The sequence below is a fragment of the Oryzias latipes genome, chromosome 17, assembly GCF_053564925.1.
Source record: "Oryzias latipes strain Hd-rR chromosome 17, Olatipes_Hd-rR_3.1".
Classification (NCBI taxonomy): Eukaryota; Metazoa; Chordata; class Actinopteri; order Beloniformes; family Adrianichthyidae; genus Oryzias; species Oryzias latipes.
Genome location: NC_136253.1, coordinates 9,559,757 through 9,575,068, shown reverse-complemented (window position 1 = coordinate 9,575,068; position 15,312 = coordinate 9,559,757). Strand labels below are relative to the sequence as shown.

Sequence of the window (15,312 nt, the reverse complement as noted above, 5' to 3'; positions counted from 1 at the left end):
GTGGCTGAATTTTTTTTTTCTTTATACATTTTGAAAAGTATGTCAGTTCACTTCCGGTTGTGGAGTGTTTTGATTGTTAGAAGTCACTAGAAGACATTATTGACCCTGCATTGTAGAGGAGCTTTATTGTTTTGTTTTTATTTCTGATCAGGTTTGGAAAAAAAAAAACATAAAATAGAGAATTTGGCTTTCTTTTATGGAAAGTAGTCCAAAATCTGCACAGTGGTCTGCAGGAAATGGCCCAATTTGAACTCTGAAGGAAAAAAAAAACAGTTTACACCCAACATATGCATCTTGTGTTCTTGTGGCTGCTGGCTTAAATTTCAGAATGCATGCTCTCTGCAGGCAATATTCTGCAACACATGCATCTTTTTTACCCCAAAGTATCATTTCTGCATTTCCCTGGCCTATAACAACACATTATCTTGCCGTGTGTATTAAACAGATCTCTGAAGTGTATCCTGCTGCATAAATGCTGCAGTCATGACAGGAGCTGCAGAACTGGAACCGTGTGCTCTGCAAGCTCGATCATTCAACTCTGAAGTTGGCTTTTGTCAGCGCAGGACCAAGAATGTCTCTTTATTTGCTGTTGTGCTGGTATGCTAATACAAGAAAACCTGTCAGTTTGCCTACGTGACAGGTGCCATCTGACCCCGCTGTGTTATCTTTGCTGGCTGGATTCAGGATTTCTGCCTTTGCTGTTTCGCCCTGTTTGCTCTTCTCTGCACCCCATAGTGAACTTTGCAAATGATTGCAACATCCAGCGCCTCAGTTCTACACTTCTGTATCGGACAATGGAGTCGTGTAAATATATCGTTTAGTGGCTATAGTGCATGCTTTTTTATAATTATTTTTGTTTTTTTAGGTTTTGGAACAATTAAAATAGTAAACAAACCCCGTCCTCACCACCAGGGTTGTAATTTAGTTAAATATATCAGCTCAGTGTGCTTGGGGACAATATCACTAAATGCCCAAAGCAGCCCACAGTGTTGCTGCAAGAGTGCAGGAATGTACTTAAGAGCAAGATCTTAACACGAGATTGGCAGCTTGCCCAGTGAGGGATCCTTAGTGGCTTGAGTTCAAACCACGTGAAAGCCTTTAATGGTGCTCTGGCCAATGGCAGAGGTAGCCTGGAGAAGAAGAGGAAGAGGAGGAGGAGGAGGAAGGGTAGAAGCTTGAGTGACAGTTCCTCATAGTATGTTGTGTGCAGAGCATGGTTCTTGCCAAGCAAATCCTTTAATTTTTTTATTTTAATTCGTGCATTTTTGCATAGTTATGCATCAGGATATGAATTTAAATCTTTATTTTAGGGCAATTGACTATAGTAAGGTGTGCAGGAACACCTGGTTAATGTGGCTTTGTCAGCCGCTCACAGGTGACAAAGTAACTGTCAGACAAGTAGACGTAACAACCTGTGAGCGTCTGCGGCCTGTCACGCCCCTGCAGCTGCTGCAGGTACCTGCTGTCACCGCCCAGAACCAAGCTTTCTGAGCTCAGAGACACGAGACGTCTGTCCTACAGCCGGACTGCCGACTGAGATTTTCTGGCTTTGAGACCTCTATTATTTCTATAGAAAAACAGTCTGTTATATTTGAGGTTTTGAATGAACAGAATAATTGTCCTGAAATGCTACATTTTAGGACAAATGAGCATTTAATCATCCAAGAGAAATGTAACTCTTTCCACCAGATTGTTAAAGATTCATCCAGTTCTTTTGTTTAAGATGTTTCTGCTGTTTTGAGCGGTGAACTGTTTCTCTGTCAGCCAGGAAGGGGTACAGTGAAGACATACTGGAGTTTTCCAGCAGTAAATATTTTTTACTTTTGAAAAATGTCCAACATTTTTTTCAACTTTTTAGAACCAATTTTGACACACACAGGAAAAGTCTTGACCTTTGTGTGAAAAGCTTAGCTTGATAGTTTCAGGTAGGCCTGGGCGAAAAATCGATAAAAAAAAAAAAAAAAAAAAAAATCAAGTTTTTGTGTAATTGCGCATTTTTGGCTCCCCAGAGCTTCCGTAGCGCTAGTTTCACACGGCGGTATGGCAAGCGACAAACAACATCATCATAGCACACACGAAACAGCAAGCGACAACATGATGGCTACCGGTGAGAGTGGGAAGTTTGTTCCCAAAAAAGGACTAAAATCCTCTGTTGTTTGGAACTGGTATGGGTTTACTGCTACAGGCGTGGAGGAAAAGACTCCATGCTGCAACATTTGTGCGCGCTCTCCCTCGCTCTCGTGCCGGCACGTGCTTTTTCTTCTTACACAGGCAGCGCGCTGACACACATACACAGTCTTTCTACAACACCTATATAGTTAGTTTATTAGTTAGTTAGTTGTTAATGTTATTTGTTAATAAAGAATACTGCGTTGTAACTATAAATTGTATACATTTGTGACGCAGCCGCCAGGAGAGGTCAACCGCATGGGGGGGGGCGGTTGACTGCGACTCCTGCTTCTTCATCACCTCTGTGATCAAAAATCCCACACTGTCACAGCTCTAGTTTATATCTTGTGGGACACAAAAAAAAATGCGACTTCTCCAGTACTGATAGCAGAACCGTTGAAGTCAGATCTTACGGATACTGCGGTCTTGAAGAATGTTGCTTGTTTAATACCGGGGCTCGGTATCCATCCCTAAGGGGAACGGTGGAGAACAATCACCGAAGCGGTCGCTTTGCATACAGCCAAAGACATGGTACCCATATATACCGTGGAGAAGACGGGGTTTATTAATTTAATTAAAACCTGAGACCCCAGATTTGAGCTGTATTGTTAATCCTTTAGAAAATGGTGCTATTCTCAAGGTGAATGTTTGTCTCCTTTTTGTCTAGACTACAAAGTGTGACATAAAACACAGCTGGGACTTTGATTCCAAGAGTGTGTTCATTTATTCATTTTTCATCCCAGAAATGGGGGTTACATTTGTCTTGCAATTAAATCAAAGCAAAATTTGCTTTAAGTTGTTTGCCGTTTGTACTTATTGCTTTCGTTAAGTAGGGGTAAAAGAAAAAGAAAAAAAGGGAAATCGAATAAAAAAAAAAAAAAAAAAATCTGAGATTTTATTTTTAGGCCATATCGCCCAGCCCTATCTTCGGGCTAAGACTGATTAATTTATACCCATCATGTTTTAGCCGCATCTTAAAAAAGGACTTTTGATGGCAACAAAAAAATTGCTTCTGGTGTTTCAAAATTGCAAACATTTCGAGAGTAGACTTGAACATAATGTTTAGGATTAAAGTCTAAATTTTTAAAATAAAAATATGGGTGACAATATTTTTAACAAGCTAAAAAAAAAATCTTAATGATTTTTCAAAAAGTTTTGAAAACTACTTTATTAAATCCACATTTTTTTTATATCTTTCTTTTATGAGATATAGATAATATATCCGTTCTAATACATTGAGTGTTATGGGTAAGTTTTTACCTCAATAAGTTAGTTTAAAGGGCCTCTATCAGGGGTCACCAACCCTGTGCCCGCGGGCGCCCATGCGCCCCTGAGCATCCCTTGTGGCGCCCGAAGGGAATGCTCCAAAAATAGCACTGCCCAAATAGCAAATCAATATATTGTGGCGATCTGGGGATTATCCCTGCCTACAGCTTTTAAGACTCATGGGAAGTGGGGAATCTTGGTTGTGTTAAGTCGCTCACCATAAGTGAGGGTGCTGTGAGCAGAAGTGAGATTAATGCTGTTTGTCTGGTGGTGTGGGTGTTCAAAATAAACGGACAGATATGGTTGTCCGCTAACTTATGTGAGTGTCTTTCTCAACACACCGGGCTGTGCTTTGCATGGGGCACGGTTAGCAGATTCGGACATGTCCAGTGGGGCCGCTACTAAGCAAGAGGATAGACTAAGACTCGGGGGCAGCTGTACTTGCCTGGATAGTTGAGGATGGCGATTCAGTGCTTGCTATTAGTAATTGATGCACTTTAGTTATGCTATCGTGAACTATATGACAGAGTATGGAACGGCCTGAAACTGGCGAATCGGTGCTTCCGCCTTTGAGAAAGAGGCGTGTGTGTTGGAGGAGGAGAAAGGGAGGGGTAGTGGGCGCAGGTTGCTGCGATGATACGAATGGTTATGTAGGGTTAAAGATAAGTTATTAATAAAGTTAATTATCAAACAGGTATGTAAAAAAAAATCCCCTCCAGGAAGTCTCATCAAGGTGAGAACCTGTTTGTTTTCACTGTGTAAATGACATATATTTTATTACAGTAAATCAGAGTAGCCTATCCCTAACGTAACACTACACTGATGAAAGCTAGCCTTTTAGCAGGTTTTCTGCTTTAAAACGGGTGCTTGACTTCTTTAATGTCTATGTAATAACATGGAGAAAAGAGAAAAGTGCACTGTGCAGCCACATTCAATAGAAGGACAAAAACCTAATGCAGAAAAGTGTGCGACATCATAATGTTCACTCTACATGAACTGTTGATGTGACCTGTGTTTGGATGATGGTGTTTTTCTTCCCTGGTGCCTGCTGGTTTTGTGGTCTTACGGCAACGAAGATGCCCAAGTATGATGCATGCCCGCACACGAAACAAGTCTACGGCTCTGCAGATTAGCGAGTGAGGTGTTGGTTTTTACATTTTAAAATCAGCCAGAGGAGAAAAGTCCATTTTTGGATTTACCTTGTAAGCCTAAACACACTTAACAGCTAACTCTACTCCTAGGAACCATCAGGCGTTCAACACAAAAAAGCCCTAACTTTTTCGTTCTGCACTCTGTTTTCTGCAGGGATTTGCTAAAGCTATAGGTGTGGGTGAGCGTCCTCACATATCTTTGTTTGTTTACGTCTAGCCCTTTTTTTTTTTTTTTTGCTTGCACCAGCTAATCAGCCTTACACTGCCCCTGGCTCTCTGTCACGTAGCACAGACACTTGTCTTCCACGTCTGATCCTCCTGAGACCAAGTGCTCTAATTAAGCAGCACACACACACAAACACAACCCTGTCATGACTCCCCTTCAAGCCTCTGGTTATGCCTAACACCATAATCACTGCTGTCCCCCTTCAGCAGCCCCAACCAGCAGAGTTGTACATTTTTAAACATTGGGTCTGCTTTTGTTTATTGTAGTTTAAGACTGTAATCTTCAAAAGTTGCCTTTTTATTTCTAAATTGGAGGGTAAGACCACAGCCTGGAGGGGACGCAGTACTTGAACCTTACTAGCATCTAGAGTGTGGCGTAAGGACAACTTACAACAGCATCTGTCGGACGTCATAAGTGTGTGCAACTTGCATTGGCCTTACAAATACTTGAAGATACACTTCCCACATGCACAACAATGGTATGTTCCATTTTCGTGTCATCCAGACGAGCATACCTGCGTCCCCCCCCTACAATCCTCAATGGTCTCGGGCAACCCAAAACCTGCAGTACCCATACAACTCAACCACTGGGTGCATGTGACTAAGACTCGTGCAACATTTGTACATTCTGTTTTCATAACCTCGCTTAAGTTGGCCGCATGAGGCTTAAGGGAGCTGAAAGACACACCTGCACTCACTTTAAGATGCGACCGCTCCTCTCTATGCCGGGAGGACTCAGTATCACAGCACCCATATGGATCAACCTCTGCATGGGTGATTGGGACTAAAGCTACGGATACATCGGACATGTGATGCACGTTCAAGAACGCGCTAAATGCGCATTTTTGAATTCCAATGGTGTTCACACTAGACCAGCAGAGAGGGGCTTTTTCTGCTTTTTCTACTGTTCACTAGCCCATGTCAACAACATACAGTTGGAACAGGCTTGATGTGAAATGTCCAAGCGATGCAAATCTTGTGAATCTTTAAACAGTGGGCACTTCAATTCAATTTTATTTGTTTAGCCCAAATTCACAACAACAGTCGTCTCGATGGGCTTCGAAAAAAGTGAAACATAAACTCAAAAGGATCATGAATACACAGAATTCAATGGGAAAATACTAAAATGAACTAACAAACTGACTAAGCCAAACTGGACATCCCTGCCCTTAGACCCCCCCTTTGCGGTAAGGAAAAACTCCTAAAAAACCGGATTCCGGAAAAACGAAGAAACCACAGAGGTGCCCACATGAAGGAGGGAATCCTCCCCCAGGACGGACAGGCGATTTACCAGAACTCTCAGAGAAGAATTAACTTATCCAACTCTACAACAACACATTTAAAGTCCAGCAGACAAGCTTCATCCAGATGGAGTTGGGGGGGACAGTCGGGGGCGCGAGACGAGCTGGAGACAGGATCCACAGCCAGGTGTAGGAGCAGGAGTAGAGACGAAGTACACTGTCAGGTACAGGAGCACGGATGAGCCAACTGGAATCTGGAATTAAAAGGGACGCCATCCACACGTCACTACCAAGTCAGAGTCCCTGTTTGATCAAAGTTTGACCTGTTTTAACTTGCAACGCATGTTGAATGGCCACTCCTTGTGTATGTAGAGCCTAAAAACAGTCGTACTAACTTAGATAGTTGAACGCAAGAGTTTTGTCCACACAGTTGTTTTCTTAGACTTCTCATTGGAAATGGCTGCTTGATTGCGCTTTGTAGCGGGCATATGAACGTAACTTAAGGCTTCAGTGAAGGTCACAGTTTTAAACGAAAACAACCAAGTCTCGCTAATAAACTGTTTTCCCGCGATCATACTATTGTTTATTCCTGCCTACCTTAACCCATACATTTTATCAAAATGGGCAGTTTAATGCTCCTGAATGCTCCAAAAGCTCATTAGGAATCTTGTTGGTAAGATTAAAAATCAGTGTTTTGTTACAGGAGAGCATTAAAAGACTGCACATTGGCTACAGGTACAGCACCTGGGTGGTGTTGCAGGACGCTTTGGGCTGTGGGGGATGTGAACCTTTCTTTTTAAGGTTTAATTATACTTGCAAATTTGGCCCCTCGCTGTTCGCAGAGGCTGGGCATCACTGCAGGAAAACGGGATGAGCTACTGAATCAATGCGAGCACCTGATTGCTCCAAAATGACAACCTGACACTTCAGGGTCCTCTAAGGCAGCATTCTACCCCAGAAATCTCAGTTTTGAACTCGATCAGCATTTAGCTAACAAAACAATTTCGTGGCAGCAACAATGAGCATAAATATGCATGTGAATGCAAGCGTCTGCAGGGACCTTCTATGTGCAAACAGCCCTGGAAGCTGTGCAGGGTTAAGCAGCAGACCTGGGAGCCAAGTGCAGCAGGTTGCATAACAAGTGCTAATTTGGTTAGCTGGTGTTGGTGGCTGTAATTCTCCAGCACTATGACAGCGGAGCTGGGCCAGGGAGAGGGAATGCACAGGCCTGCAGTGAGATGTTACAAGATAATGACATAACAAGCTTTTTTAAAACAGACGTGGGCCTCGGTCAGAGCTAATTGACGAACGTTCGCCGCCGCCTTTTGGTGACAAGGAAGGGCTGTTAGGATGATGGCGAAGCTGCACACGAGACAAAATGTCATAGAAGTCAAAGGCATCACTCCTGACCTTATTTTATAAACGAAAACCCTCCAAAACATTCATTCTGAACTTCAACCAGCAGGTAAACGTTGTTATTTTTGGACAAAATAGCGCCATCTGACTCTGGTAGATGCACAATTTTAAGAATAAGTTGGTTTATGTGGCTGAATCTACTTTATCTTTAGATAGGTTGTTATTTAAAAGTTTCAATCAAGTTTTTTAGGATCACAAATTTTCTTTATATGCGCCCTCAGCACATCTGGTTGGAGCATCCTTTGCAAAAACACTTCACCTGGTGATTCCACGCAGGCTTTTGAGACGGTTCTCGACTGTTATGTGGTAGTATTGTAAAGCAGATCTGAGCTCAGTGTTGCTATGGCTGTCTGCGTTACCACAGAGCTGCTTAGTAACAGAAATTAATCACAGTCGGGATGTAGGCCATCTCTCATTGACTCTTCCCTCTGCGCGTGTGGCTGCTCACCACAATGTCGAGTATGCAAATAATTAACAGTCAAAGGCTCCTTTTACAAGCTACAAAATAAGTGCTCGTGCACCTTTTTAGACGGTGAAGATTTGTCTTTGGGAAGCTCCTCCTAAAAAAAACAAACAAACCCTGAGCGCTGACACATTTTGATTCCATTTTAAAAGCACTTTCTTCCTTTTTGGCAGTTTATTAAACTTTTGAGCGTTTGGTTGAAACCTGCAATGGTATTTTAAACCTTTTTTATTTTGCAAATTATTCACTTAAAAGGTTTTTAAGAATTCCTACTTCCACGGTGTGAATAATATCAATATTAAATGGTTCTTTGAGATTTTAAATTTCAATTTATTGTAAATTATGGTTTTTCAGCAGAAAGCTAAAATAAACATACACCTGAGCTGTATGTGAAAAGCAACAATATTGAAAGGAGTTTAAAGGTCACGCAATTCTTAAGTCCTTTATGGTAAACAATATCCATATATATGATAATATATTAGCTTTCTCACACCAAATAATAATAAAAATATATATATATTAGTTATTTTTCTGAGTTCTTTTCCTCAAAAATTTTATTTTGCATGCTATAGACCCTTTAAAAAACCGAGAAGTTAAGAATATAAAGAGATGAAAGTAGCTCAAATGTACCCACCTTTATTCTTAAACTTTTTTAAGAGAAAACAGTTTTTTTTCTGTTTTCTTTTTTTCTCTCTCTTCCCCAGCTCACATAAAAAAATCTATTATCACAGACTCTTAATCTGGCAGGGCTACTTTATTTTTTCAAACACTGAATTGTTTTCATTCCTCCAACTGAATTCTAGAGCTGGGTTGCCCTCGGCAACCCCTAATGCAGCTCTGCTCTGCTGTCTCGGCCTGCAAAACGATGGAATCTATAGCCCCCTTTAAACACACATTGTCTACTGTGTTTTGCTACTTTCACCCAAAAAAAAACCAAACATAAAATACCTTAAATCTTTTCTGCAACTTTCCGACTTCACGGTCACAAACTTAAGCACATTACTGCATTTGCAGTCTTTGCGTCCAGTCTGCGTAGGAAAAGTGCATCAGCAAGCTTAACAGTGGTCAGCCGGCCTTCTCTTATGCACTGATTATTTTTTTTATTTTTTAAAAAGTAAAAGCAGGCTAATGCAATGCAGTGTGTGGCTCTCTGGTGCATGTTGATGTCTGCCTCCACCTGTGTGTGTGTGCATGCACACTCCCAAGTGCTCGCAGGCCAAAAAGGAGGAGACTCAGTGACCGTGCTCGAGCAGGCGACAGATGTTTGAGATTCGGCTTGTTCCTTCGCTCTCAGTTTTTCATGTTGTGTTTGTGGTCACAAGAAGCATTGTATACACACATTAACGCAACTAGTACATCGAAACCAGGACAAAAGAAAATGTAGATATTTATCAACGAATAAACAAATATATTATACAGTTCAAGATTTGTCATTTTCACACAGGAAACATATTTTGTGCTGCAACGTAAGTCTTTATTTGCACTTCAGCAGAACAAAGGTACTAGACATTGAAATGAAACAAAAATGCATTAAAAAGAAAAACTAACAGCTATAGCACAAATACATTAAACTAATTGTAAAAAGAAACTGCACATTTGCAAGACTTTGTGGACAGACGTGCACAAATACAGTAATTACTGACTTGATCTGCAAAAATGCATGAGATTGTCCTTGATTGTTGTACAAAATGGGAGTTTCTTTCCTTTTTTGGAGTAAAATAACAGCACATCTTAAATTAATCCCTTATGTTAAAATGTTTATGTTTATTTTGCTTGGAAATTAGAGCTCCAAATTGCAGGAAGGTGAGATCCAAACAGAAGTGAGCCTACAAATGACTGCTGAAAGTAGAAATCAACCCTTCATGTGGCATGTGGCATCGTTGTAGCTACGAAGTTAGCTAGCTGTTCTGTTAAAGGCATACAAACAACCCAAGAGGAAACGATTAGTGCACTACTGTACCAAAGTCAGAATCCTGCCATATTTGAGAAGGAAGTTATCTTGGCTATCTCTGGAATCTGTGTGGTCAGCATTTCCTGGCAAGAAAGCCATAAGGGCATGGCCATTAAGGCTTGTTTTCCTAACTGAGAGGAGAAATGGATGATGCACTCAAATGCAGTAACCTTAAGTAAGGGCAGTCCTTTGGTAACTGACTAAGGTAGTAGTTTGATTTACTTTGGTTGCATAAGCAATATGAACGACTGAGAATATTAAAAATTTACATGTATAACAAAGTCTTGTCATAAAATGTCCAACTAAACTATTTTAACAACTTCTAAAATGAGTAAAATCATCTTGTCATGGAAGATCTGTGCTGTTGCGACTGTCTCTCACAAGCTTCAACTAAGTTCACTTTAGTCTGAATGACAAGTAATGGAGAAAAATCCCATTTTCATTTGGTTTGCTATCACGCTTCAGTCAACCAAACCACATCTAAAAGTCACATCATAAAAACGTGACCGACCAAAAAGAAAACCATGACAAAGAAGAAAACTAGCTCACCCACTGGGTATCACGTTCAGAGCCTTCACATCCTCACCATAAACCTTTACCAACAAAGATGGGAATTTAGTTCAAAAAAGTAAAGTTATAGTTACTCACTACCCTGGCCAAACAGGTCACGTTGAGTGTAACAGTACAAAGTGAGTTAACAGAATTACTGTATAGCAAAAGGAATGAATTACCAGAAAAATCAATTATTTGGGTTACTGTTAAAATGGAGTTAAAAGGTTATTGTGTGTCAAAATTAAGTTTTTATTGATTTTATTTATTTCAAGTCGAATGAAATAAATAAATAAAATAAAGATGTATCTAATATTATATTGTCTGTTACATATTATGTGTTATGTTCACAATTAAAGTACATATTTAAATGTCTTAAAGTGTCTTTAACTCTGTAGTCCAGAATAAATAACTAAAACTTAAAATGTCTGGTCTGAAATATATCTGTACTTATTTTCTGAATGTCAACAAAATCTTCCCTCCTGAACATAATGTCCATAATCGTTGCTGCAGCGTCTATGAGGTAAGACATCTGACAAAAAGAAACATATGCATAAGGTCAAAATAGTGCACAAATTAATACTTTGGGCACAATTTTGGGGAAAAAAAGGAATACTACATTTGGTTTCGCGTTATGCTGTTTTGAATATTAACTTCTCCTGTTAGATGGCTGTCAGAAATGTGTCACGGGTTCACAGGCATTTATATTAACTCACGAAACATCGATTCAACAGAGTGCACATGTAAGTAGACATAAAGAACCAGAAAACAATAACAAATCTCAGCAATGGCAAAAGTCGGGCACTGATGACGGTTTACATTATTTTATGTTTTTAGCATAACTTTATTATGGTTATGTAAATATAGATCATTGCTGTATAGACCACCTCTTTTTTTGACGAACACGGACATTTTACAATAAAAGCTCCGATCACACCGGGCATGTTTTGCTCTTGAAGAACACGTTCTATGTGGTTTCATGTACGCACTTTCAGCCCCCGTGGTGTTCACACCAGACAGGCACCATACAAGCAGGCAGGGGCTTCTTCTTCTTTTCTCGTTTTACTGTTTTACTTGTGCTTGTCCGCCACATACAGTTGGAAGAAGAGACGCAAATCTTCGTCCGGGCTTTTCTTTCACTCTATTCCAATATATGTAAGGCCTTGTGTCATATAATTCCTGCCGGACACAAACCACAATTATTAATTTCTCCCGAATGTTTTGAAATGTTCTGTGTTGCTGATTGGTCAAAGTTCAGCTGTTTCGCATTTAAGCAGTAAAGGTCAACTGGTTGAACTTCCACTGGGCGATACGTGATCCCCCGATCTGTACGTAGAGCCGAAGAATAGAGTTAAAAACTTGCATAGCGACAAGAGATATTGAGGTGAAAAACTAAAACGCGGGTTTACAGGCGTTTACATGGACTTTTTATTTAAAGCGTTTGCTCGAACGCGAGTAGACGTTGTTAATGCAGCTTCATAACTGGCTTGTCTGCTGCTCTTTTTGGGCTATTTTATCACCACTTCCAGGTCTAAAATGATTTGCTGGTGCATTGTTTACATGATCAGGGTTGTTGCCTAACGACAACAAAATCTGTCCGAAGATCGCTGTTATTATTATCTGTTTTTTTTTTTTTATTCAACAGAGCTACGGTAATAAAATAATTTAATTCATGAGATCAATAACTTTCTGCTAACTTTAAAAATTGAGCCTAAACACGCATGCTCACCATGTGAATTGAATTGAATTAGACTTTATTATTCCCACAAGGGGAAATTAGGTATTGATGTTTCTTGACGTGATGAATATGCTTGTGACTCCATTGCATTACCAGGGAATTTTGTATTTAAGACGAGCAAAATTCATATTCAAAACAAAGACAAATCATATTCAAAGAGGACGTGTTTAACTTCAAATTAAATGTTACATTCATGTTTTTCTGCAATCTTGTGCACAAAGTATGAATTTGTGTTTATGCATACATTCCTTATTGACAGTTATCTTACTCCACCTGTTTGGTGTTTGTGGGAGTTATGTGGGCTTACTTTTAAATGATGTTGGCTTCAATTGGAGACTTTTCTGAGAGTTGACCTCAAAGATTTTAGATTTGACTTGAGACATGACCCAAAGACTTGACTTGAGACTCTACCTCTAATGCTACATAAATGTGCTGCACATTCAAGAACGCACTGAACCTGGGCTCTTGAACGTGCTTTTAGCATATTCCCACGGGAATGCGCTACCTGATACTAGCACACGTACTCACAGTTGGAAAAGGTTTGGTACAATATGCTGAAGCGGTACAAATCTCGCACAGAGACTTTTTATTGTAAGTGGTCGCGTAAAATGTACGTTTTCAAACTTACTGTTGTAAGAATGTAGCAAAATACTTTAGACATGACTTGAAACTTGACTTCAAAGACTCTATGGACTTGAGGTTTGAGATTTGTGACCAATGTTCATTTATATTAGTCTCACTTTTTATCTCCACAATATCACAGTCATGTAAAAAAAAAAAAAATCCTATAAAGATTCTGATGAAGACCATAGAAAAACTAACTGCTTAATTTGGTGTCTACACAAGTTGTTTAAGTGTAGTTTTATGAAAATTAGGGAGGAAGAAACATGTTTTGGGACGTAAAAGTTGGCTTGAAGTCGCAGCTTAAGATTTAAGACTTGATTTGGATTAATCACCAAAGATTGAGACTTGACTTTGATTGGCAAAAAGAAACTTTACTCAGCAATAACTGGTTGTTGGAAACTAGCAATGCGTCTGAGTATGAATTCAATATATATGTTGTATTAACTGAATGCATTGGTAAGGTCTGGCTAAAATAAAAACATTTATAGTAATTAGTCTGGAAAAACAACTGCAGCTTCCTGCATTAGGTTGAACATCAGATCATTATGTGTAAAAATAAATGTTTGCTTTGGTGGACTGCGGTGGCCCTGACATTTCTAGCTACAGCTTACCCAAATATGTAATTTACAGTTAATGCCTAAACGTAGACAAAAAAGAAAAAAACATGCTGTGAGCTGTGGGCTCAGAAAGAAGCACGAAATAAACCGATTCACAGCACAGGTCATTTTTTGAAGTGGAGTGTTTATCAAGAGACATAAACTGTTATGGAATAAAGCAGAGTGATCGTTGCCTCTCTTGGAGCATAAATAAGACATCTGAGTTGACTGCAGTGGGAAAGTGAAGCACAGAAAGTTTGCTAAATTGCTTTACAAATAATCTACAATGTTTTCCGAATGAGAAATTATGTTTACGAATGTGAGGTGAAACCAATGGGAACCCTCTGAACCTGAAGCAGCACCATGCTGGTTCAGGCCAGCCTCATGGCGTGAACAAGGTCTTGGGGCTTTTAGAATCCTCCTTGCAGGCATCTGTCATGTTCTGGGAAAAGCTGCATGTCTCATTGTTGTTTTTGGAAGTTGGAGTTTGTTTGGGCTGTCATTGAGATGAACTTCCCTGATTTCATAGTCGAATGTTAGCAATCTAATGAAAGAAATACTTTTAATCTTGGTCATTGTCCATATTTGATGAGCAATTGACCTACGATTCAGGGAGTTGATGTGTTTAGTTTGAGTTCTCCCCCACTTAGAGGATAAGCAACATTATTCATTGCCTGATTTGGACACTTAAAGCCCCACCTTATACTTGTCTGAATGGTTTGCTCAGTTTGTGAAAAACATCAGCAGAATCAGAATCAATAGCTTTTCAGGTGACAATTGTAATTATTTTAATTAAATATAGCTTGTTTTGGATCAGTCTTAAACCTTAGATTGGAAGCACATAGGTATTACTTTATTCTTTTTTGAAAAGGTTAATAATAAAACAAAATTAGGAATTCCACTCCAACTCAGGTGATGATGTGTGTTGCAATCAGCATCAACTGTTCAAACCAAAACCTTCTTAGCGTAGACTTGTATCCACAGATTGATCCCCTGCGACACTCGCATAGGATATCAAATGGAGAAAATGACATGTTACGTGGCACAGTATATTGAGTATTCAGTTTATTCCGCTCAACTCAACAAAGGTCCAAAAGTGGACGGGAGGATTGGGTGGGACGGATTTAACTGAAAGTGTTGTTGAGTCCACTCATACGTCCGTCTGCCTGCCAGAGAAAAAAATGCCTCTAATTGTGTACATATTGATGAATTGCAGGACAAAGAAAAATCTCAATCACAGGGCAAAGCAACTCTCAAAACAAATTATGACAGACAGATTCACAAACTTTTTAGATTTAATTATTTTGCAGATACCTTTACGCAAAGCAGTTCCCAATCCTCTTACAACTAACAACCTTACAATGATTGAGGTTTAAATGTCTTGTTTGAAGAGGACCACCACCCCCCCCACACACACACACACAAACAGACACACAGACACACACTTGCTTAACACTGTCAACAAACAATTCATTATAGCAATAACCGGCTATGATGAATTTTTATATCCCGGACAAGCCCCCAAGTGTACACCATCCAAACAACTTCTATTCCCAGTTAGTGCAGGGTTACAGGGTTACAAGAGTTTTTTTTCTTGCTACTTCATAGTGAAGTTGCCAGTCCCTATGCTGGTACCCTATGGCCCCTGCACCTCACTCCCCTTCCGCCCACACACACCTTCCATATCCAGATTCGAAGCTAATAAGAGTGTGCCAAATGTTTCTTAAATGACCATTGGAGTTCCATGGCAGAAAGGATGGATCCAATCCTAGTGACTCCCATTTTAAAAAGTCACATTTATGCACGATAAGTTGAAGTATTGTCATTTTTCTGTTTTGTTTTTTTCTGTTTAAAAAAAAGAAAAGGAGGTAGTGATATGTTTTTTTCCTTTTGTAAAGAAATCTGTTTTATTGGTATAAATTG

General features: G+C 39.7%; 1 protein-coding gene across 4 annotated transcripts in view; it reads left to right on the top strand.

The window, feature by feature from the left end:
- LOC101175434 (nuclear receptor coactivator 2) overlaps nucleotides 1-15,312 on the top strand; it is a 74,783-nt gene that overhangs the window by 973 nt on the left and 58,498 nt on the right. The window lies entirely within an intron of this gene.